Source organism: Rhipicephalus microplus, chromosome X (assembly GCF_043290135.1).
Source record: "Rhipicephalus microplus isolate Deutch F79 chromosome X, USDA_Rmic, whole genome shotgun sequence".
NCBI lineage: Eukaryota > Metazoa > Arthropoda > Arachnida > Ixodida > Ixodidae > Rhipicephalus > Rhipicephalus microplus.
In genome coordinates, this window is record NC_134710.1 from 33562934 (window position 1) to 33588109 (window position 25176).

A 25176-nucleotide genomic window follows, 5' to 3' on the forward strand; every position below is an offset into this window, starting at 1 on the left:
CCAAGCAGGGCCATATCAGATTCTCTGACATGCAGGCTTTTGCGAACACTCATCTCATCAAACATGAGTACTCCTGCAAAATAGAAATGGCCAAATGGCTTAGGAACAATGTCAAAAGTCACAGGCACTGCTTTTGATTTTAAATATAGATATTTCTCCAAACCTCGTCATTGTCTCTCTGGGACCGCTGCAAGCTTTTCGTTCAGAACAGCAAACAAGTTTGCATCAAACCCAAAGTCAGCTTTCAGGTTTTTCATGTTAGTGTACAGAGTGCGGGGGTTAGGGAGAGGTAGCAATTCGTTCTCATGAAGAAACGTGTACACAGACGTCGACTTAACCTTCAGAAGGCGACAGTCATAAAGCCATTCTTTCCTGTACCTAAAGAGAAAAGTAGGGAACTGTTCTCACATTTCGAAAGATGCTACATAGTGGGCCTTCAGGATAAAAAACATTCGTGCAGTGCATTTGGAATTACATGCATGTACATGACACAGACAAGATGCTTTATATGCATGCATAATGTGTGTGCACCAGACACCAAAAATAGGAGAGGGGGCTCATCATACTGAAACACATGCATTAAATAGTAAAGTTGTTTTATAATGGATTTCACATGCATTTACAGTAGCGAAACTGCTAAAAGGATACAAGCACATTATACCAGGTTCATGCGTAGGTGCTTCAAGAATACCCCATTCCATGACATGCTCTATGCTGCTTTCGAGCTGCATATGCTGAAAGCCCAATGAACAGTAGGCACAGAGGAACCATGTTCAGGATAAATACATGCGATCTGGCGTTTCTCTGGCATATCGTATGTTATGCTACCATAGCATTTGACACGTTGCAAACATATGCAGCGCATTCTCCAACCTTGTAGTATGGGCAATATGAAAATCTATAAAACTTTATCCGTCTGTAATTGTATTCATCCTCAATAAGCATTGACATTGCAAAGTGAGACTGTTGGCACGTTAAGGATAAAAGGAATGCTGTGGAAAGCAAACACAACTTTTATTTGAAACTGCTGGAGTAATAAAAAATAGGGGGTGCTGAAACAAAATCTATGTGGTGACACGCATATGGCCTGTTGAATCAATATTCTCAACATGCCCAAGGAATGTTAACATTAAAGTGTATTTTCAGCGAAGAAGCATGGTGGGGTAATCTAAAGAACCAAATTTGACACCGAAATACACCAACACCGCTCCCAAACATCCTACACGCGCTGGCCTGTTTTCTAAACTTACCTGGCAGCTTTCGCAGACTTGGCATTCGCATTCATCACGCACTGATCAAAAATCAACTTCGTGCGAGTTGACATTTTTTGAAGGCTTTGTTCAAGTTTTTTGTGCTTGCTCGCTTGCACTCTCATCTTGGCCAATTTCGTCTGACACAAGGTCAGCTGTTGCTTCGTTGCCCGAAGTTGGCACTTCAGCAGTTTAACCTCGGCGAGAGGGCTGGTAAATTCATCTGTCTGGCACGCCGAGTCCGAAGTGCGCGTCGGCCCCTCGCCGACAAGATCTGTGGGCAGTGAAAGATCTGCAAAACAATTTCAAAAATCGTTTCAAATAGCGCATTTTCAGCTCACACACTCCTTCGAAATTTCACCGATATATTCATTGCACGGGCAAGAAAGTTAAAACAACATTGGACGTAAACTCACCTTCATCACACGACGTGGCACTCGATGTGCCTGGTTTGGCGTGAACTTCTGTTTTACGGGCACATGAGGACGACTCACGACGTCGCTTCGCTGGGGACCTTCTTGTCAGGCTCCGTGACCGCTGCTTCGGCTTCGTCAAATACGCTGGCAAGCCGTCAAACTTCCTTAGAATGGCACAAGGCTTCAAAAGGGGCTTGTCACGTGGAAGTAACACTTTTTCGCCATTCACCACAAATTCATCTGCGCGGACGATGTCACTGTCATCGAAATGCTTCTCGCACACTCTCACATACTTACAGTCGAAGCAAAAGTCATCCGTTTCTCGCCTTGGAATCAAGCGCTTCCGTTTCTCGCGCACCATGCCGTCGCTGGGTAAACAGAACAAGGAAACTTTTTCTGTTCTGCCCTTGTACCCGGACCGACATCCCGGGACACAACACGTGTTCGGCATCGTCGCTGCACTAATGCCGCATCACAACAGCACGATATGCACGTTTCCCACACAAAGCAAACAACTCGCAGCGTCGTTCGAGCCAGCGCAACGCCGCCCGACCAGCCCAACGAATCCCCTCAGTGAGATGGTGGCGCCACCGCGCGGCAACCCAACGCATCATATGAAGCTCTCCCATTGAGTTACGGAGCAGTTTCGTGACCAGTAAAATTGAAGGACTCTGGCCACACGCAGGACAAAGACCAACGGAGCTCCACCCCTGAAAATACCCCCGTCTCCCAGAATTGAATCGTGAGGAAATAGACATGCATTGCGTAGCGTCCATGATCGCGTTTCGCACGTGAGAACCCAGCGTCAGAAGAATAATGTTTTCTCTTTTTTTACACTATTCAGCCAATAGTGCTTTTTGCCGCATGGGGCGTTTTTCTGTCGCGAGAAGCGCGGTATGCGTTTCCAGTTCTAGTTACTTGCGTGCCCGTTTAAAAATACTATGAAGTGAACAAAACAAATAATGTTCTCGGCTAGGCGTTAGTATTTCACAGCGGTGTCTCGAGCACACATTTCCGGATGCTCTTGACAGGCACCCAGCCAGCGAATAGTCGACAGTGAGGCGCGAGCGGACGGAAAAGTGATGAGCAGGGGGGAGAGAGAGCAAACGACGGGGGAAGGCGCGGCGAAGCACTGCGCCTACCCTCTCCTACACTCTTTCGCACCACATGCTCCGGCTGCTAGAGGTGAGGATGAGCATGCGCACTCACAGCTGTTGCTATAGGAGAGGAAGTGAGAGGGAAGGATAACACGTGCCGGCGCGGGACACCACCGAGGACAACGCCAGATGCCTGACATATCCAGGCTAAGAAATCCATTCGCAATTGAAAAAAAAGGGGGGCATGCTCCCACATACAGTGGGAATCGATGATATGCGAAGCACGAACAACAAAGGTCGATATGCCACTTTAAAATCAGCACACTGTTACGAGGCGCAAGTAAATTATGCCGTACATGACTTTCATATCATGATTATCATGTTTAGACGTGTCATTTACGTTTGTCGTCTACTCACGTCACGTCATACCAATTTCGACATATATGAAGCTAGCGAAACGACCACGAGCGTGCTATGAGCATATAGCATGTAGTCTTGTATTACATGACACGCATGACACGCATTTGCTTATTATCATGTTTGGACGTGTCATTTACCTTCGTCGCCTATTCATATCACGAGATACCAAAGTTGGTTCTTGTGAAGCTAGCGAAACAGTCGCGAGCACGCTATGAGCGCAGCTTGTAGTCATGTTTTACATGACACGCATGTCATGATTACCATGTTTAGACGTATCATTAAACTTTGTCATCTGTTCGCGTTACGTAATACGAAATTTGGTATATGTAAAGCTTGCTAAACGGCTGCGAGCGCATCATGAGCGTAGCACGTAGTCATGACTTATATGGCATACATCTCATGATTTCTATGTTAGGGTCTGTCACTTATGTTCGCCATGCAGTGATGTCATACTATACCAGTTTCGCAATGTCATGTGAACTAAACCACAACAAGAGCCGGAAGACCATTAAAGGTAAATTATGACATTCGCGACATACATGTCACGATTTTCATGTTATCACTAGTCACTTATGATCGTCATAGTCATGTTATCCCGTACCGATTTTGGTATCGATACCAATATGGAACGGCCATGAAAGCTAAATGTCGTGGGCGCCGACATAGATAGATAGATAGATAGATAGATAGATCGATAGATAGATAGATAGATAGATAGATAGATAGATAGATAGATAGATAGATACGCTCAAAGTCACCGATGTTCGCTAAGAATTGATTAGGGTTTAAAAAACAGTCTCATAGCCAGAAAGCAGTAATGCGAACTTGGTTGCAGCCCTCAAAATAACTGTACTGTGATTCGTCACCCAAAACACTGATTGGCTAAGCAGTTAATTCAACATACCAAGGCTACAGTGCCGTGAAGAGCAGTGCGCAAGAGACTTAAAAACGGACGCCAAGAGCGCTGTGGTCGTTTCCTGCGGGGTGGCCTTAAGGTGACCTTGGAAAAAGCCTCAAACCTCTGGCACCCGTCCATTCAGTTACGAGGGAGAACCTGGCGTCGTTCATCGTCGTTCAATTCGCAGCGAAATGCCGTGGCACGTATTCGCGTTCGCAACTTTCTTCCCTCTCGGTCGCGCATCAAGAGCAACGCGAAGGGCGTACAGTGGCCTGAAAGGTGACAACGCCATCTGGCTCGCGTCGTTGGCGATGCCAGCTTGAAGACGACGTGACGTGAAGCCCAACCATTGTCTCTCGTTTGTCCAAGAGCTCGACGTATTTTGTCAGCGTGCCCCCTCATAGGTGTCAGCTGGCCAGATAGCGGTGTCAGCGCGCTTTCGCGGGGAACCCTCACGTGCGGCCGCTGAATTTGTGATGAGCGTAGCCGCCCCTCTCGGCACCAATCTATCATGCACTTCTTGGCAAACATGCTTATGCCCATTCACGTTACATGGCATTGTGAATTCAGTAGGCGTTGTCCCAACAACACTTTCTAAAAATGGCTTACAGTGCAATGCATGCTTTGTTTAACACACATTCTATAAATAGATTAGTTGCAGAGCGAAATTCCTTCTTATACTATCGATTGTTATGATTAACTTCTAAAAAAAAAGCACGTAATGTCACAGCTGGTGTAAGTGTTCTAGCCAAAATTAACTGATTCGATATTACATCAGGTATTCTGTATAAATGTTCTACAAATTAATCCTGTCGTATACCCTCATTTATTTCGCTGAAATGCTTCCTTTTGGCTTAGTGGCTGTTGCTTTAGCGTAGAACTGCTACAACCGAACAACTTATTAGGTATGGGCTAACATCATGGTTGCAGTGCATTTGAGCTCGTTTCTGTGGAGCATAGCGTCGAAGCAGTCGGTTGCACTTGAGCACTCACTGGCAGCAGTCGGGGAACAATGAGCAAGGGGTGACTGTAGTCTGAGAATGCTTATCTTTCTGCAAGGAACAGCGATTATTAAGAATAGCTTGGCCGTCCTCAAGAAGGCCCCTAAAGTTCTCGATAACGAAGTTGATTTGAAAAATCTCGAAATAACACCGGCGAAGCGCAGTAGGCGTAGTCCAATATGTAGAAGCGTGCCGTTGTAACTCCTATAAATATCAAGAAAATTTTCCAGTGCACAAACGAATACATGGTGCCTTAACCCGACCAACGGGTGTTCGTCCTTAAAGGGACCCGGCGGCCCATTTTGAGCATGTCTTTTTCATCTGTTCTTCTGGTGCTGTGGTTGCGCGATTGGCAACGCCGAAATCGACGCTGTTATCATTTTATTTCACGGGGCAAAATACCTTGATTGCGGACTACGGTGACACACATCGGCTATTTGCGCTATGGGAAGTGATGTCGTTTCATGTGAGGTGACGACGAAAATCGCTCGCTTTTGACTGGCTGGTCGCACCAAATAGGGTTCAATATTTATGTGGTAGCTAGGCCATACGTATGAATGTTAAAAACAGCGAAAGCTCTTTTTACACTTTCTCAGAGAGAAACCATTCCATTTTCTCAATGGTGTACTTTCAGAACGACGAACACAACACTTAGCCTGCGAACGAAGCTATAGATGGTGCGCCAGCAACTAAAGGTAGAAACGCATGCACCGTTTTTAGCGAGCCAGAAATGCGACAGGCAGTGGGCCCCCGCGTTGCCGTAGAATGCGTCTTGCAAGCAAGGGCAGAAGTTACCCCGCCCTAAGCGTATGTGTGTATTTTACACACTGTGACAGTGAGAGCGTCTGCTACACGACTGGTATATTCTAGGCAGTATAATACGACGCACGTGGTCCGTAGTAACCATGCTAACGACGCCGTCAAAAAGAACGGTAGTGAGGTATTGTGTGAAGGGCACCATGAGGTGGCATTCCCGGTATAACTTTACTAGACGCGCGCTGTGATTGGAAGCGGTCTTTGACGTCAGCAGGCGAGTGAAATGCGAAATAGAACGTTTCCTGTTGTCGTCTGCTCGAGTTTCAAGCTTTGAGGACTCATAACTTGACTTAACGTCCACCAATTTCTATATTCTTGTTTCATTTCTCAGAGCTCATCGCAACACACGTTCCGGTGCTAAACAAGGCTGTCCAAAAAGTGTCGCAAGGCCGCTTAAGGCAGAAGAGTTCTTAACTTCGTTTAGGGGCACTGATGGAAAGCGGACAATGCCAGCTTTCAGTGCACGCATACCTACATCCAGCGTGATACGTAACTGTTACAAGTAGTTGGGAGCTATGTAATGTCGGGGGAGCGGCGGTGCTATGTAACAGAGGACAAACATCAGCATTGATGTTGGCTGAAGGTCCTCTGCATTTCTTGCTGCTTAACTTTACTGACTGACGGAACCTTAGCCCAAGCAGTATTTGGTTAACATGCGTACTAACTCGTGATCACCCGGGTGTTTGGACGTACTCCTGCTCTAGAACATTTCTGAAATGACAGGCTGAATTTTGCACTTTTTCAAAAGTAGTTTGGTGCCACTTTGACTTTCGCATTCTGCGCTTCAGCTGGCCGATTGTGAAGTAGTGAGTATTAGACAATACAGAGCACTTTTTAAGTGCCGAGATTGGTCAGAAGCAATACACGACGAGAGGGAGTCCTCGAATTCCACTTGTCTGCGGCCAAGCGTCACTCAAAAGCTTTGCTTCTTACTTGGCTTAAGACGAATGTGACGATACCACAGCCGTTAGCTCGCCTTAATTTCTTGGCTGCTTTGTATAGTACTCAAAGCGCCTGCAAAGCTTTTGGTACCATGCACACTACATACCTCTGTTCCACTCAGTCAGCAAGGAAGCCACTACATTTTTATGTTTTACATTGAAAGTTCACAGAGAATGCTTTTTTTGCAAAAGACCTTTACATGGAATATCGGTCTTATATAGATCCTATCCTGAAAATTCTATATTCGTTTATTTGGTGTAGATTTTTTTCTTATTGCGCATTCATGCCCCCTGTGTGTCGATTAATAGCCACAAAGATTTCACACTATACGTAACCATTCATTCGTTCATGCAACTAGTTATTACTGTGGAGAAGCCATTTTAAACTGCTTTTGCTTCGTTAAACATTAAAAGGTACCTAACCGTATGCCACCTTCTTTTTCAATTTCAGTGACGTGGACATCGATATGCCGAGCGTCCTGGCAGTCGCTCGACTCCAGCAAGCCTGAGCACGCCTCCTAGCCACATCCTCTGTTCAACACGCGGCGCACACCTGAGCATTCGGCGACTCTCGCCATTCACCACCTCGAATAATCACCAAGAAAAGTACGCATTTGGTCTTTTGTCTTTCCAAACTGTGTTTCGTTGCATGCATCTAAAATTTAAGTTTACCGCAATACATTTTTTGAAAATGTGTGCGAAATCAACACCATCTTGTAATGTCAAGGCTGTGTTGATACGAGGCGAAAATTGTGAATTGGAGCTCCGCCTTTTTCCCGTTATATATATATATATATATATATATATATATATATATACATATATATATATATATATATATATATATATAATATTCTGATGTATAGGTCCAGCGTGATAAAGTTATTCCCTAAGACAATTTACAAAGCTATGACAGACAAATACTGAACTCAGTTTATGTAGGCTTGTGTCAATATTTGTTAATTTAGAAGAACGAATCAAATGGCGTTCTATTCGATTTGGTACTCCAAGCGCAGAGCACATATTCAAAATCCTGAATATTATTCTAATAATTAGCAGCGACAGAAATTATTCGAATCAATCAGACGTGAGATCAGCGAGGGGTAACTTATTCTCATCACTGAATCACCCAGACGCATACAGCCCATGTACTTAAGGCACTATATCGACACCATATTGATGCCAGGATAAAGGAGTTTCGCTCAAAGCTCTAGCGTTCCCGAAGCAACAATGTCAGCAATCACTATGTTCACTATGAAAGTCAATATGATGCTAACTCATGAGGATTGTTCATATCTAAGTATAAGCTTTTATGTAAATTTAGTTGACGAGGTACCACCTTGAATACTGTAGGCACAGCTACATTTTTCAGCCTGCAGTTACTAATTATTTCTAAGGCTGCACTTCCTGCACAGTTTAAATAATTGTAATATAGTATTCGATTTAAAGTACTCGTAATGCGCCATTGTTAAAGGTTTAGAATATTTGCTTTAAATAAAATGTTGTGAAATTCTTGGGCTGTTTGAAAATTGTTTTCTTACTATTCGCCAACTATTATATTAGTACTCGATTTAACCTCATATTTGATTTGGTTCTAAGATTACCCATTCGCTTACCCCAACCTTGTAGACATAGTGGTTCTTTCGGAAGACAACTCAAAAGGGGCTAAGGCAGCGGTAGTGGCAATCACAGGACATAACCAACGGCGAATAGAGCAGCGATATAAAATTGAAGCGAGTATGTTTTGTCGGATTGGCTGTGTTCACTGCTTATCTTTCATCAAAGAAAGGCACCGCACAAAAATGATAGAAGACAAGAAAACTTTTTGACCTCAAATCGCCTACTATTTCACTCTTTATATAACCGCCACTCACCAGCGTCACTTGAAGTGCATTCTTATATTGCCACTTTACTTCATTATAATGTGCCCCGCCACGGTGGTCTAGTGGCTAAGGTACTCGGCTGCTGACCCGCAGGTCGTGGGATTGAATCCCGGCTGTGGCGGCTACATTTACGATGGAGGCGGAAATGCTGTAGGCCCGTGTGCTCAGATTTGGATGCACGTTAAAGAACCCCCTGTGGTCGAAATTTCCGGAGCCCTCCACTACGGCGTCTCGCATATTCATATGGTGGTTTTGGGACGTTAAACCCCACAAATCAAAACTTCATTATAATGTCACATGGTCATGACGTTTACGAAGGTGGCAGTTAGCGTGTCGAATGCGAAATTTTTCATTTGGCCGAGCTTGTGGGCAGGAAACAAACTAAAGCTGCAGCAAGCAATGCACGTTGTACACGGCATTGTTGAGAGTTTTCGTACGCGTGAACCGAATACGGCAAAATTGAAATACGAGGCACGTTTGGCAAAAAAAACTATGCACCGAGAAAACCTGAGTGGTCGACATCGAGATGCCAAATATCGCTGCTTGTGCGTGGTTGCGCGTTACACGTAATAAAGTGTGGTTTTTCATCAACACCGCCAAGCGGATGAATCGGAGAATTCCGTGCCCAGAAATGGAAATTACCAAAACGCGTTGTACACTAAGGCACGTCACGCGAATCTTGGAAGTATAAAATATACGGAGGGCCTGAAGGCGAAGAAAGAATGAGTCGCAGTGGATTCCATTAGCCAGGATTCTCGCACGGTTAGTGGTTATCATTCCATAGCGAGCGTATAAAAGACCGTGGGGTGGTCACTGCGACTTTTGCAAAATGTTTCTATACAATGCAATGGGCCAAAAGTACTTTATTTCTTGTTATAATGAAAGTGGTTCCTAACGCAGAGCACGAAGAATGCTTGCATGTGACCAGTTCGCAAAGAAATCTCACGTTTAACAATATCAGCACGTATAGCACATGTGGTGCTCAAAGTCGTTTATGGAGCACATACTTTTTTTTTCATGTGATAATGTAAGCATTCGTGAAAAGGTTGTGGTGCTTTTGAATTGCTTTTTACCTCGGAGCAGTTTAGGGACAGCACTGTCGTCGTGCTGTGTTTCGCGTTGGTGAAGCGGAGGTCCGAGATTTGGTATACATGTAAGAAGACCACGTTGCACGTTTTTAACACCAGCTCTTGCTTGCTTGTGGACGCCAGCGTCGCCGAAAGGCCCTGGCCACACGTATGCGCCTTTCTGACTAGGCGCCAAGCCCTTTCTCATATATAGAGAGAGAGGGCGCGCAGCTTCGCGTAGCCAGCCACACGCTCACTCTCTCCCAAGATAGAGGGCGGGCCGCCGCATTAGAAAGACACGAGCTTACGCACTTGAGCGCTTACGTATGGCCAGGCTTTCATTTATCCGAGGAGCGAGCGAAGTGAGGCAGATAAAAACGCTTTCTTCCCAATGGCCACTCGCAAACAACACCCTTAAGACAGCAGTTCTGTGGACTGCGGCCCAGACAATCACGATTGATTTCTTTGTGTTAAATTGCTAGCGCTCTTCCTCATAGTTTTTGCACCTATCACTGTGACAATATGTTGGCTCATCTATGTTGGCATATCAACGGCAAGAATTTCGGTAACATACGAACTCCATGTTCGGATTTGTAGCGGAGATGAGAGACTTAGTTGATGGCCAGAGTTAATCATCGTAAACCAGTGTTGGAGATGATAAAGTAGACCCTTGCTGGTTATTTTACGTGCAGACAACTATAAGTACAGAGAAGCTTTGTAGTTCCTGTTTTTCGGTGGGCAGCCGGTCCAACCACGAATCAAACCTGCCCGCCTGTTCTCTACAGCAAGGACGCTATGACCGAGTCGCCGCCTGACGGTTCAAAGGCCGTGTGTAGGAATGCTGTTGCTCAACTGTCTTCACTCCAGAAAAGTTGAGAAATCGCCCAATGAACGAGGGGTTAGTCTCTTTATAAGCGCGCTGTTTGATGTCGTCGTCCGGCCAGCAAACTCATTCTTTTCCCAGCGTAGACAACCCGCGAGAGGTTTCCAGGCTCATATACGAGAGGAACACCAGCATTGTGTCACATAGAGGGGGGCGCCATGCAGAAATAATGGTTCCGGTGGTCGTGCCCTCTCTCTGATGCTCACGCCCGGCTGCTCTCTGTTCACGCTTCCATCCCCATCCGACCGTGGGCGGCGGGCAGGCCGTTCCGGTTCATTCCGGGCTGCCGTGCTGCTCCAGGGTTGCGCTTCCTCGTTTCCATTATCTCTGCACTACCCTTTATTTGCCTTTCTAGAGCTTGCGAACCCCAATGCTTGGTTTATCGGCCTTGGCGCTGGCAAGAGCTCTCCAAACGGCTCCCTCGAACTATGCCTGCGAGTGCGCCCTGCATCCACGGCCGTGCCTAAGAGCGCATGTCACGGAATGCCATTATCGCTGAACGTACACACGAAGTGACAGCGAACTCCATTCGCGTTGCTATTCATGCGGCAATATGAACGCGGGCTTCTGACAAGTGCCGCGGGGTCTACATGTAGGCAGCTCAGGCCAAAGATACGTGGGCAAAAACGAATACGTATACGAAAGAACTGACGCTCACTCCCACAATTGCACAAAAAAAAAAACACACGAGAGGGCAAGCAGAGGTAACTTTCTGCTCTTTCACATCCTTGCGCAAAGGCATGTTTGGACATTTGTATTTCTGCTGTTCATTAATTTCGCGCAGGCGTTGGTGGCCCAAGTGGAGAACTTTCTCTTTCACTCCATGACATCGTGCGTTTTGCTCTGTCTCGTGTCTCCCTCAAGCGCTGTCACTCATAATTAATCTGAAACACGGCCCACGGTGGTGAGACCATGTAGTAGCATGTTTTTCGGGGAATCGCCAATTTACGTTCTTTGAAGAAAGATAGACCTCGCAAGGGAGAAAATGGTTTTCGGTCTATGCCCTCGTATCATTACCGCAAGAGCGTGATGGATGTCCCACGCAAAAAATACCTAATCTAATTGGCATGAGAGTTCCCTTGTGGAGTGTAATATTTGAAAGGTGAAAAATCCCATTCTTGATTTGCGTGAAAAGTACGAATCGACATAACCATCTGTAGGGGCTGGCTGGGAAACAATATTTGGGAGCAGACTATGAGCCTCAGTCATCATTTATTCATCCGTATTGCTCATGAACCGTCTAGCCCAGCAAAAAGTACTTCTCAAACGGCTCAAGATTCCCGCCGTCTCGGCGTTACATTTGGATACTGACGGCATCATAGCGCGTGTACCCGCAAGTGACTAGTGCTTCACCATGCAAGAGAGCAGTAATGCAGAATAAAGAAACAGCTCAAATTTTTTCGTGCAGGGTAGTCACCCGCTAGAAGATATAATAATAATAATAATAATAATAATAATAATAATAATAATAATAATAATAATAATAATAATAATAATAATAATAATAATAATAATAATAATAATAATAATAATAATAATAATAATAATAATATATTATTATTATTATTATTATTATTATTATTATTATTATTATTATTATTATTATTATTATTATTATTATTATTATTATTATTATTATTATTATTATTACATGAGTTTTATGGTCCAAAACCTCAAGATTTTATTAGATTCCTTTGCTGCTGGTGCACAGAAGTCGAAACAAAAGACTGCGTAGAGTTTCTCTTGTTTCAGAGTAGAGTATATCTGAAGTAGCCTGTTTTCGAATCAGCCGTTACGTTTTAAATCTGATTAGGATTCACAGCAAGACTCTGGTCTGGGACGCACGTTCCATAGCATTTACGTTAGGTATCGACGACGCCGTTGCACACCGTCACCCACGTAAACCAAGAAACGACGTGGGCTGAGTGTTCAATCCTATAGTTAGACAACAATCTCGCTATAGTTAGACAACAATCTCGCTGATCTCCGCTTTCGACGTTTGGTGAATAACACATGTTCTGCTTTAATTTGTGATTCATGGCACACTTTTCAGGATGAGTAAGAAAGGCAGCAAGGTGAACCAGACGCGCGTCTCGTTTTCTATCCTACTTTGGGGAAGGAGAATAAATGATTAAAAGATAAATAGAAATAACGGAACGTACAAAAAAGATACGCGTGAGCTTGAAATACACTGCTGCGTTCAATAGTAGTGGACGGAGGGTTTCAAGTGTATCGCGTTCCGTTGTCACTGTCCAATCATGGTGCCTATACTGAAGGCTTGCAAGCAGTTGACATATATCATCTAGTACCTGCAGTACGGACTCCGCACAGGGTGATTTCAGCCACCGACGAACCCGCGAAAGGTACCCAACAGTGATCCGAGCCCCATGAGGATGGAATTGTCTTCTTCAGGCAATCGTTCACATTGAATCATAATGAATTTGCATCTCTCTGCGACTTAAACAACGGAGGACAAACTGCGGCGTTGTATTCATGCCGTTTCCGCGGTGTTCTTGTTTGTACCAGCCATTGAAGAACCATGTGGCTGCGACTTCATCAATGTAGGCCAAGTGGAATCCACAGTGACAATGCCTCTCATTGCAGTCTGGTTCATACTAGCCGTGTAGAGTCCAGGGTGCAAAGAAGGGGGTGAAGCAGGTCGTCGATCACGCGCTGCGCATGCAGAGACATTGCATGGTTTTGTCTGACAAGCGTCGGCGACGACGTAGCCGCTTTCTCACAGTTGCAGTGGCCTCACGATGCGATGTAATGTCTCTCGCCATTTGTCTCAATACGGCTATCAGTCACTTTTCATTTTTAGGCAATGTTTAGAGGAAGCTTCGCGGGTTTCATTACAGTTGAAACACTTGAGAACGTTGGCTTCACGAGTGTCCGCGGAATTGGTTTCAGCGCACAGAGAACATACTAACTTGTCTTCGCATACGCTTTTCAGGTGACCAAGTTTCATGCAGTTGTGAAATTGCAATGATTGCGGCACAAAAGGTCTTACAGGGTGATGAAAGTGGTCCACCTTTACGAAGCCAAAGAGTTGCCTTTAAAGTTCATTTTCAAGCACCATGAAGTACTCAAACGAGCAGCCTTGGTGATGATAATGGCTTCATTGGCTGGCTTGACTATAGGCCACCCAAGTCGGTGCTGGCAATGGCAGCGTCAGCGTCGTAGATGACGCTGGTGATGACGTTGGAGCCCACCGGGATGTAGGAACGGACTTTGATTCCATCGAACTCTCTAACGGCAGATAGTTTGTCCAGCGTGGCAGCATGGGAAACATCAATCGCCATGACGTTCTTAAGCGGGTTTACTCTGACGTCGCTTAGTTCATCTTGTCCCATGGACTCCCTCGAGCAATGCGGAAACAGATTAACGGTTGAGGCATTTTATGTTAACGTTGGGGTCAGCAGGAACGAATATGATGGTGTTGGCTTAGGCGGCGCTACATCATTCGATGTATCTGGAGATGAAGAGGCCCTGTTATTGCGTCTGTTCGCCTTTCGGCTCGTTACAAGGTCAAAGTCGTCGTCAGATGGCCTCTCACCTGTAAGTGAGAAGACACCAGTGTCCTCGCTGTACACTTCCTGGACGCGGACGTCACGGATGCCGCAGGACTTGGCAGATATCCGAACGATGAAGAAAGTGACAGGTTTCGCAACATTCTCGTATGATTGCGCAAAAAAGGCAAGAAATACTCAATCAGCGTACTGCTCGGCAGGCATTTTGTTGCACAGGATGTCATTGTGGTTATCTACGAGAAGTTAACAAAAATCTGTATGTTTATGTGCTTTGGGGCCTCGAAAAACTACCGATGAATGTCGCTTTAAAACGACTTTGGGCATCCAAATCAACTGCATTTATCAGCGTACTCATAAGGCTGTGCGCCCGAGAACCTGTTTGTTTGTAAATGCGAGGGGAAAAGCACGTAGCCAGAATGTTTTTTTTTTCGAGGGGGGACAAGGGTAAATTTTTCAATTCATATATACCCTAAAGACCCATTCGGGCACTACATAAGGGGAGGTGTTTAGTCATACAATAAATTTGCATATCAGCACATTGTTATTATAAAATAAAAATGGTAAACAAAAAAAGAGTTGCATAGAGAAAGATTCAAAGTGGGAAAAATGGTAATATGAATGAAGACATAATAAGATGAACAGGGCTATAGTGCAATCAAATAATAAAGTATACAGTAAGTTGCCATGAAAAGTAAATACATTTACAATGAAGGAATACTAAAAAGAAATACATGCACATACACACACGCATAAATAGGTAAGTGATATGTACAAGAAAATATTCAACTGGTATACAAAAACGGCATGATCAGTGATTTAGCGATGCCCCCTGGCAGTGTGTTCCAGTGATATATGGCTCGTAGTAATGTTGAGGGGGATCAATACGTTTGCAAATATTATGAGGTGTGTTTATGTGGTATTCACAAAAGCACGTTATATTGTGATAAAACGTATGAAAATGGGACAACAGTGACTACAGTCTGGGTTTTTAAAGAGTCGGTAATGAAAGTTAGTGTTTAATGTTTTTATTGCTGTAGTGGCAAGAATACTGTTTGGGTGTAAATCATGCCACTTTATTTTGAATTGTTGGAAAGAAACTTATTGTTTTATTGTTGGAAATAAACTATTTTCAAGGCAAATAGAACGAAAGTTGCCCGGTAATATAGACGGTGCTTAATTGTTAGAAGAAGATTGGAACAAAATGGAATGCAGCACAAGAGGCGAGTTAATCAGCGATGGAAAGCAAATTATGACGCTGAAGTAAAGCTAGTGCGTGGGCATTAGAAAGAATGCTTTCATTCCAAATAATATCGATCAAGAAGGCCCATACAGAGTCCGTAACGGGAAAACGAGTGAAAAAACAGAAAAAAACTGGGTGGGGGAACGCTAGGGAATTACGCATGTGCGGCAAAACAAAAATTGTCAGACGCTTACTTTGTCGCAATTTTCACACTCTGTCTTAACAACAGGCCTGCGAAAAGAACTGGATGAATTTTATGGCGAGAATTTTAAAAAAGCCACACAAACATTCGAGAAAACATTTTTATTGGAAAGCAAAAAACTAAAACACGGATGTTTCCCTTACACAAAAGAGGCATAACGTTAACATTCATTTTAGCAAGCAATTTTAAAGAATTGCTTCACCATATTAAATGTCAATGCAAAAGAAGCCTGGCCATCGCATGGCCAATCTCTACAGCCAGACATGTAGCCTGGCCGAAGACTGTGGTTTGCGACACAATTGTCATGCGTCGTGGTTTTTCCATAAACACAGCAATAATTTTTCGCTGACGCTTGACTTGTATCCGGTTAATAGATATTAGCACCAGATCATTAGGCCGCTCTTCAGCCGTCTGGTTTCTCAAATACGTTTTCCCTCTATTCAGTGTAGGGAAGTTGCGTTCTGCAGCAGCTGGACTCACTGGGAGCGCTGCCAATATATTGAGGTGTGTGTGAATATTCGGGAAGGGGTCTTTGTTGCATCCAGCGAAAGCGTTCGTCGCAAAGCGGGAAAATTCGTCCTTTTGCATATTTTCTTATTTAGTTTTCCACATTTCTCATTCACCTGTATAGGGTAGGGATATGGGCTACTGTCATATCTCTCGGGTAAAAGTCGAAGGCTGGCTGCACATATTCAAATTGGTCTTTGGAGGTGTGCTTTGGCAACGTAAATGGAAAATATTGCAGTGGTTTGCAATGGTTTGCCAAGCACCGTTTGAGGGAAGCTTTCAGGTCATCTATGTACGGAATGACCAAGGCACGCCTGTAGTACGCTTCCACAAAACTTCAATTGTAGCTTGCCGGGTATCTCTGTTTTCTACGTCTTGTGGAATATCGCACTTTACTCCGAACTCCGCTACTCTGTCTTGAAATAGAGAAAATATCTTGTGGAATTCTGTGGAAATCGACCTGCTTCAAGGCGACGTTCATGTAAATAGATTGGCTGTGCAGATGCACAGACAGGTGGTTTGTAGGAATGCCTCAATAATAGCGCGTCATATAAGAAAGTTGGGCCAACAGATTCACTAATGCAGGCAATGAGCGGTGGACGCTGATGCTTCGTCACAGAAGGTACCCATAAACTCTTCATGTAAGTGAACTATCTGGGAAAGCGCTCTGTCAAACAATGCAACTGAATCGTGACGTTTTAGCCGCCTTGTTTTGCATTATCGGCGCTGCCGGCCAAATGAATTTGTAGACGCTTCTAAATGTTTTTTAGGACTACTACCTTTTTTTGCTGGCACCCGAAATGACGTGCACATTTTACTAATTGTTCCAAAGGTCCATCCGATGTCTTGGACAGCTGAGGCGTCACTCAAGCAAAGGTTCAGGGAGTGCGACGAGCAATTCGTGTACAAAGACATTGGAAAGTCGTCCCGAATGATAGATTGCCCACCGTTGAACACCCTACTCATCGCTGCTGCTCCATCGCATCCTTGGCCTCTCATCATGTTCAAGTGCAGGCTTAGATTCAGCAGCTCCCTTCACAGTGCGTCAGCTAGGCTAGACGCACTGACGTCGTCAACAGCTATACGAAGCAGAGAAAATCTTCCCGAATGCTTGAAGTTAGATCGACGTAGCGTACGCACAACGAGAATTGCTCGGTTTGGATACATCTGCTGTTTCATCTGCCAGCACAGAAAAAAGTGCAGCCTCGCAATTTAATCTTGCTTCCAAATGATCGAAATAATTTTATTTGGAATTTGCGGGCTGGAGTTGAGAGCACCGCCGCTTGCTGTGCGTATGTAATTGGCCAAAATGGTGTCTCCTCCATTCACTCTATGACGTAGAAGTGCCCTGAAGTTGCCGTAGTTCTGCAAGGGTCCCTAAGAAAAAGACGCCCTGAATCCTTATCACCTCTCAGCGCGAGATCTTGACAGCAGCGCAGTAAATTTGTCTCGACAATCGCGCGCAACTGTACCTTGTTGTTTTTGAGCTCGCCCTCAGCTTGCCTATTAAGCTGTACGTGGACACTGCTGAATAAGGTATACGTGGACACAAATAATTCCTCGTCAACCGTTGCTGTGTTGTGGTAGTTGGTTCGTGCATTATTTTTGAATGTCTCAGTGGCATCCTTCGACTTCGTTAACTGAACTGTTACGATGTTACGACTGGACTGGTGAAAGCCTTTACCCACTCCGCTCTTACGACAGAAAAGTAGGCAGGTTTCGAAAATGCAAGCCACCCATATGGCTGTAGCCAGTGAGACTAAAACGTGCGCTTTTTACCGTTCTTGGCTGCCGAGACTTCAAACAATGAGCACGGTGGTGGCATCCATATGTAAAAGTGTACCTGTTATCTTATGCTATCCTCTATATCAGTGTTATTGCAAATATTCCAATATATTTATGACAAAGAGGGCTGACAGTTTCCAAACCATCTGCTAAGTCAGAGAGGACAATCACCCAGGCCTCTCAATCAACTTACGTGGTGTGGCGCTGTTTGCCTGGGATTACACTCTGACAGCAGTGAAAGTGGGGAACAGGGAGCGCGCCCACCTTTCTTTGGAGGTCAACGGCCCTCTTTCCTCCCTTTTCACCCTCTCGGACTCTCATTCTCGCCACCGGGCTGTCGAGTAATCCGATTGGCGGGTCCTGCGGACACCGGGTGCCTCAAGGTTGTCCCACAGCTGGTTATATAGGCCGAAGACTGTTGTGCATTACTTTTCCTCTTATTCTTCTCGATCCTCATGTGATGTAAATGAACCTCCGTCTCTCCTGCAAAAGTACATTTCCTGACTACAAAGGATGGGTCCAGTGACAAAGGACAGCTTCCAGTGGACACCGGATGGATCCGGCCCCAACAAACTGGAGGCAGTGGTGGGATCCTCCTAACCCTTCAAGGGCCAACACCGTGCAAGATCGGGAGAACGCTAGAAATTCAAGTGGCACCGTATGATTCCACAGACGAATCTGTGAGAAGGATGTAGCTCTTTCGCCACAGCTTGCGCTGTGCTAGCATACAAGAATCATGCAGAAGCTTCCCCCGCTTCCTGGTCCTGGCCCAAGCGCGCGGACACAGAAGGTCAGTCAGTGAAGTCTGTTGCTCAAGGGATAGCGTGGTTCACTCGACCAGAAAATACGTGTTTGATGATGTAGTACGGTGGTGGGTGTAGACAAACATTTATTTAGAAAAGAACTGAGAGTTGCACTACAAATGCACTTGGGTGGTCTTTTTATTCGCAAAGTTCACTGAAGGTCATATAGTACGGTCAGGCGGACTGTTGAAAAGTATCAACAGATGACGCCGTGAGAGCAGTGACAAGCTTTGAAGAGCACCGCCAATGAGACATCTGATTGCCTCGTACTACGAACCAGAAAGAACCACCAGCGCTGCTGTCTAGGTGAAGTGAATCTTAAAGCGGTGAATATGAAAGGATATTTGCGCAGACAACCTTAGTAAGGCCCAGATATGAGGGAGGGCTCGTGGTGAACTTCCGATATACTTTGACTACAAATGCGACGTCTAAATCACTGATTATTCTTTTTAAGGCAACGATTGCCCCATTGATGTTTCTGCAAATAAGAAATACGGAACGTTGAAGTGAAGTGCTCTTGACAGCGGTCGAACTGAACACTTGTTTGGGATACGATAGCTTTTCGTCGTTAGCCAGTTCCAACAGGATTGATTAAACACCTATACGGGAAAAAGAAAGCTTGAGAACAAGCAGCGATGCATTAACTCGCACTGTGTCGGAGCGGCTCGTCTCTCCCAACGCACGGCGGTTTTCCATTGCTTCCATCGTTCGTTCTCATAAGGCCTCGCGGTAAATGATTAAAACTGTGCTGAGGTCGAGTTTTCGTAGGTGTTGAGCACTCTACCCCCGAGCAGTTATTAGACATCCCTTGAAGTTTAAGCCACCACACATACGAGGAACGTTGTTCTTTTCTAATAGAAACGGAAACGCGAACAACGCGGTACCACACGTACAATGACGTAAATAATAATAATAATGGTCGTCTGCTTACTTTCCCGAGAGTGATCAGCAAGTTCGCCAACTATGGCGCTTTCGTTGTTGCGTAACAGACAAATAACTGGAGAGCCGCATAAACACACCTTCTATAGCTGGCTGTCCCAACCATAACAAATTGTTTACACTGTTTACTTTTTCTGCCACGTGGGCGCCTGCCCGAAGTGAGAGGCAGCGGACAAACCACCGTGGAATTAACATAAGCGCAATTGAGGTCGACGAGGTAATGGGTCGTCGAAGACGTTGCATTCCATGTTTAAGTTTATTTTAACGCGATAGTGTAAGAGAGCTCGTGTCGCAGAAATTGCGCCGTCGGCGTCGGCCCCGTTGGTTGTGAGCGACAAATCGTCCGTTAGCGAAAAAACTCGTTACAGAGATCGCCGTGGGAGGGCGCTACTTTTCCACGCACGCACGCGCGTAATCACACTGAAAAAGCCGCGTATTCGAAAAAAAAGAAGAAAAAATTGGCCCCATATCAGCATTTAATCTGCCAATGTCGTCGAAAGACGATAGTTTGCGTGTGGAGAGAGTGAACAAAACATTTTTTTGGTGTTCTGCTCAAGAAAATCAGTGAATGGTATTCTGGAGGCGCTGCGTTAGAGTGCCTCGAGCGCGCAGCGGAGGCGAACGAGCGCATCAAATCACGTCACACGTGAGACATAAGCGCCATCTGGCAGTTTCTTTCAAAAACAAAGCGCGTGGCTCTAGATGGGTGTGCGCGCCCGCCTCAGAGGTGATAAGGTGTAGAACGCAAGGCGACGGGTAGGTGCCACCACCGTCTTGTTTTATCAAAGCGTCGGAAACACTCGCCTTTCCGTGCAAGCCTTGAATGGTCAGCGCAGCGTGATAAGCGCTACGGCCCTTAAAATTACTTGTGTATGTCTTTTTTAGTAAAAGGCTCACATGCAGAATATATACGTGTTGTTATGGTGCCCCAGGCACGCGCAATAATTGCTTTTTCATCGACAATCACACAAGTATAAACGCTGAAGCTTGAGCAACATAGCTGGCGCTGCGGATGGGGTCGGCTGTTTCAAATACCCGATGGTGTTAGGAGTGGACAAAAAGACAAGTGTACAGATAGACAGACAGACCAAAAATTTTGTATCGAAGGTCCCCAAGAAAGACTATCGTCTTCAAAAAGTGCTCAAGGTCACGAGGCGTGGGTTATGTAGGTTTTTGCCCCTGCCAGTCCTCCCTGCTTAGCTTCCAGCGCTTTTGTCGGGATGAGAGGCAGAAGTGATTCTTAAAAGAGATAAAATAAGATAAAAGTGATCCCCGTAACTGTCTGCATCAGAGTGCGACACCTCAACAGTAGCTCACAAGGAATGGGGTTAAGGAGGGATTAAAAGAATAAGGAGGATTAAGAGGGATAGGGATAGAGATAGAGCGGGGAGAGAGAGACCCACATACAAAAATAGGAAGAAGATAGGATAGATGGACGCGGTCACAGAAGTCCGAGGACGGGGCACCACTCAGCGAAAGCTCTTGTCGGCGTCAGAAAATGGCGTAGGGCGAGCCAGTCGGCCAGAGCTGCGCTGTCGTCGGAGATCGCGGGGGCAAAAGCGGTCGGCATGAAATCCAGCGAGCGAGTCTCAGGAAAAAAAAGAAGAGGGAATGCAATTGCAGCATGAGAAACCTTTGTCACTGGACTTTGTGCCGACCGTTCGTGACCCGCAATCTCCCACGACAGTGCAGCTCTGGCTGACTGGCTCGCCCTACGCCATCTCCTGACGCCAACAAGTGCTCTCGCTGAGTGGTGCCCCGTCCTCAGACTCCTGTGACCATGTCCATTTTTCCTGTATTCTTCTTCTGTATGTGTGTCTCTCTGTCTCTGCCCTTATCTCTGTCCCTATCCCTTTTATTCCTTCATATCCCTTTTAATCCCTCCTTACCCCCATCTCTCGTGAGCCACTGTTGAGCTGTCACTCTATGATGCAGACAGTTGCGGAGCTCACTTTTATGTTCTTTTTTCTTTTAAGAATCACTTATATAACTCCATTCACATTGGACGGATTCCTACAATTTTTGCGGCGTTGAACGTGTGAGGCAATGTGCTCTTCTAATGAATTCATTCCATTGTTACTTGAATTTGTGTTTCAGGGCCCGTTTAACGCATTTTGTGCGGCAAGTGTCATGACGAAAACGAGACCACACGGCGATTCGTAGGTGCATCTGGAAGGCCTCAAAAGTCCGGGATTGTGCAGCCATCGCCGCTAAAGACACACAGGAAGTTTCTAACAGCTCTAAAAATGGACAGCTATGTCAATCTAGTGGAAAACATATCATACCTTTCCAGAGGCGTTGATCAAGCAAACAGCACTGAAACGCTAGATATTGGGCTGTCATCTGTGAGGCATTGTCAGACGCCGTATGGCCTCCAAAATGGCAAGTGCGTGGCACGTATCTTAGAGGCCATGCGACTCTTGCTTTAGATCGAAAACCTGTATGTAACATTCGTGCGCGTGCGCGCTGGTACAATATAGTGTGTGCGTGTGTGCGTGTATGTAACAAAACATAATAATAAGTATGCACTTAGCGCTTGAAGGGCGCACTAGAGGCTGGATTTCGCTATCGCGTTCAACTCTAAAAGGCGAAGCTTAAAGGTCCCCCAATTTTTTTCAAGCTCTCCGTGTATACAGTTCCTTGGGCCGTCTCTCTCGGCGGACAGTTTTTGCAATATGTAGAGAGCATGTGGTTGTAGACATGTGAGTCTCTCGGGTGTCTTTTTTCCTGTACGGGCAATGCTTTCACTGACGCCCGAGACATATGAGTGAGTGATGTTTTTGTTGACGTGTTGATACACGGGCTGGACGCTTAATTTCTCGGCGAGCGTTGTTGTGCTCTCAGAATAAAAGTTCTTTGGTACCTATTCTTGGTGAGGATAGGGTTTGCTGTTTATTTGTTTAAATATGCATGCCGCTACTCGTATTTGTGCCTGTATATTCAGGCGTTATTGGTACTTCATGAATTTCGGCGGGGGCGGGGGTTTCCTACGTGCCTCTAAGGGGGTGCATCATGCGTGCGCGCGCGTTCAAACGCTTATTCACTAGGTATCTCAGACGGCTTTTAAAGAAGTGTTTGGTGCTCCGCACCTGGACCTCCACACCCAGTTTATACAGTTTCAGATGGAGGCGCGTCTGTTGTCCACAAAAGCGTGTCACACAGCTAGTTCCAAAAGTAACGGTAGCGAATGAGTCCATGGCACTCGTTTCCCGCCGCCTGTCTCGCCCGGCTGTACCGATAACGAAGGCTCCGCGGGACGCTGCAATACGGGGCCGCCACGCAGGACGCAGTGTTTTTGTTGCTTCTCTCCCCAATAAGGCATGCTTCCCAGATGCCGTGTGTGTGCGCACGCCGTGAATTTCCTATTTACGCGTTGGTGTATCACGCTGCATCGTGTTTTGTATACGCGGGGAGCAAACCTATCCACTGATGATCGTTCTAGCTGTTGCTTCATCGCACGGTGGAACAAGAGAGGTGTTTCACCGACATCGTCTGTCGGCACAGCGGGCTGACTGTTCGCGCTGTGCACAGATTAGCCGGCATGAGCGCTATGTAGGGCTCATCGCACGCTGTCGTTTCCTAGGGGTGTTTGGCACTGCTCGTTTCGCGCATATTTCTCGGCAAGTGCCTCCGTAATGTGCGTAGTTCTTTTTTCGTTCACAATATACTACAGCTGCTTTTCTCTTTGTGTCTTCCTCTTGTTCATGCTAGGAAGTCTACAAATAATGAAGTCAAGGGTGGGGTGTGCTATTTGAAGAGTAGCAAAAATGGGATAAAGTGAAAATGAGCTTAAGTGAATGAAAAACAATTCCGCCAGTGGGAACCTAACGCGCATCTTTTGCAATACGAACGCTCTACTTTATATAAATTGAGGAGTACCAGTTGTCGTTTACCCGTCCGCTGCCATTAATTATTGAATACGATAGTCTTTCTTGGGGACCTTCGACGCAAAAACTTTGGTCTGTCTGTCTGTCTGTCTGTCTGTCTGTCTGTCTGTCTGTCTGTCTGTCTGTCTGTACATTTGTCTGTTTGTCCACCATTACCGCGAACCGGGTATTCTAAACAGCACAAGCCGATACCCCGAACGGCCGACCCCATCCGCAGCGCCCACCAATGTTGCCCAACAATCAGCGTTCATACGTTTGCGATTGTCAATAAAAAGCAATTATTGCGCATATCTGAGGCACCATAACAACACGTATATATTCTGCATGATCGTCTTTTACTAAAAAAGGCATACATCAGTAATTTTAAAGGCCGTAGCGCTTATCATGCTGCACTGACCATGCAACGCTTGCGTGAAGAAGCGAGTGCTTCCAATGCTTTGATTAAACAACACGGTGGTGGCGGCTACTCGTCGCCTTGCGTTCTGCACATTATCACCTCTGAGACGGGCGCATGCCCGCGCCAGGGCTATGCGCTTTGTTTTCCAAATAAAACTGCCAGATGGCACTTATGTCTCACGTGTGACGTGACTTGATGCGCTCGTTCGCCTCCGCTGCACGCTCTAGGCACTCTAACGCAGCGCCTCCAGAATACCATTCACCAATTTTCTTATCAAATAAATGTTTTGTTCACTCTCTTCACAAGCAAGACTACCGTCTTTCGAGAAGATTTGCAGATTGCATGTAGATACGGGGTCAATTATTTATCTATGTGCAACACTTGCATATATAAAGGTGCCCAATTTATTACTCAGGTAAACAAACATAGATAATCCCAGTAATCATAAAAAACAACAAATAGCAACACTTGTTCAATCAAGATGAGCAGCGCCAGTCACTTTGGCTACAGCGTCATACTTACGCTGTAACAAAGCTTCTTTAAATATTTACACACGTTCACGAAGATTGTGCAATGGGTTCCAACGCTGTGGCACTAAAAATTGATAACACCTCTATCGAGAGAGGCTGAGGCTACCAGTAAGGTAATAAGCATTTCCTGGGCGCTGCCAAGAGGATATCCCTGAACTCTTGAACCGAACTTCCACAGGCGGGCGCCGCTAAGAGTTCGCCCTAAATGCAAATGAGTGTTACAGGAGAAGAACGCAGCCAATAACAGATAAAAATGCAATCACAAAGTCAACGAAAAAATTCAGTATTTCTAAATAAAAGTGCCCACTGCAGAATCTATCTTCCCTAAGTGTCTTGATTACATCGGTAGCTATTTTGGCTTTTTTATTCGAGGTAACAGAAAGATAAAACAAATCTCACGAAAAAAACCAACAATCTTTGTAATGTGACTGTTCCATGCATTACAATGTTTCTTTGTAATATGTATAAAGAAGGTCTTGCAAAATCTCTTGAAGAAATATTCTGGGCACGCTATTTTCAACAAAAGGCGATGCGAAATTTGTGGGTGGCACCCCTGATGCCGATCTAAACGAGGCCGTTCAAGCAATTGCAGTTAAAGCCCCATCATTAGACTCATTATCCTAACGAGCTGTTAGCACGACATCACAGCGCGGTGGCCAATTAAATAGACAAGCGGAGACAGGG

At 45.4% G+C, this 25176-nt stretch overlaps 1 protein-coding gene across 1 annotated transcript in view; it reads left to right on the forward strand.

The window, feature by feature from the left end:
- LOC119177370 (neuropeptide F receptor-like) overlaps nucleotides 1-25176 on the forward strand; it is a 440672-nt gene that overhangs the window by 229909 nt on the left and 185587 nt on the right. The window contains exon 4 of the mRNA XM_075876179.1: nucleotides 7291-7445. The gene's annotated coding sequence lies outside the window, so the exon portion shown is untranslated. The remainder of the gene's footprint in view (nucleotides 1-7290; nucleotides 7446-25176) is intronic.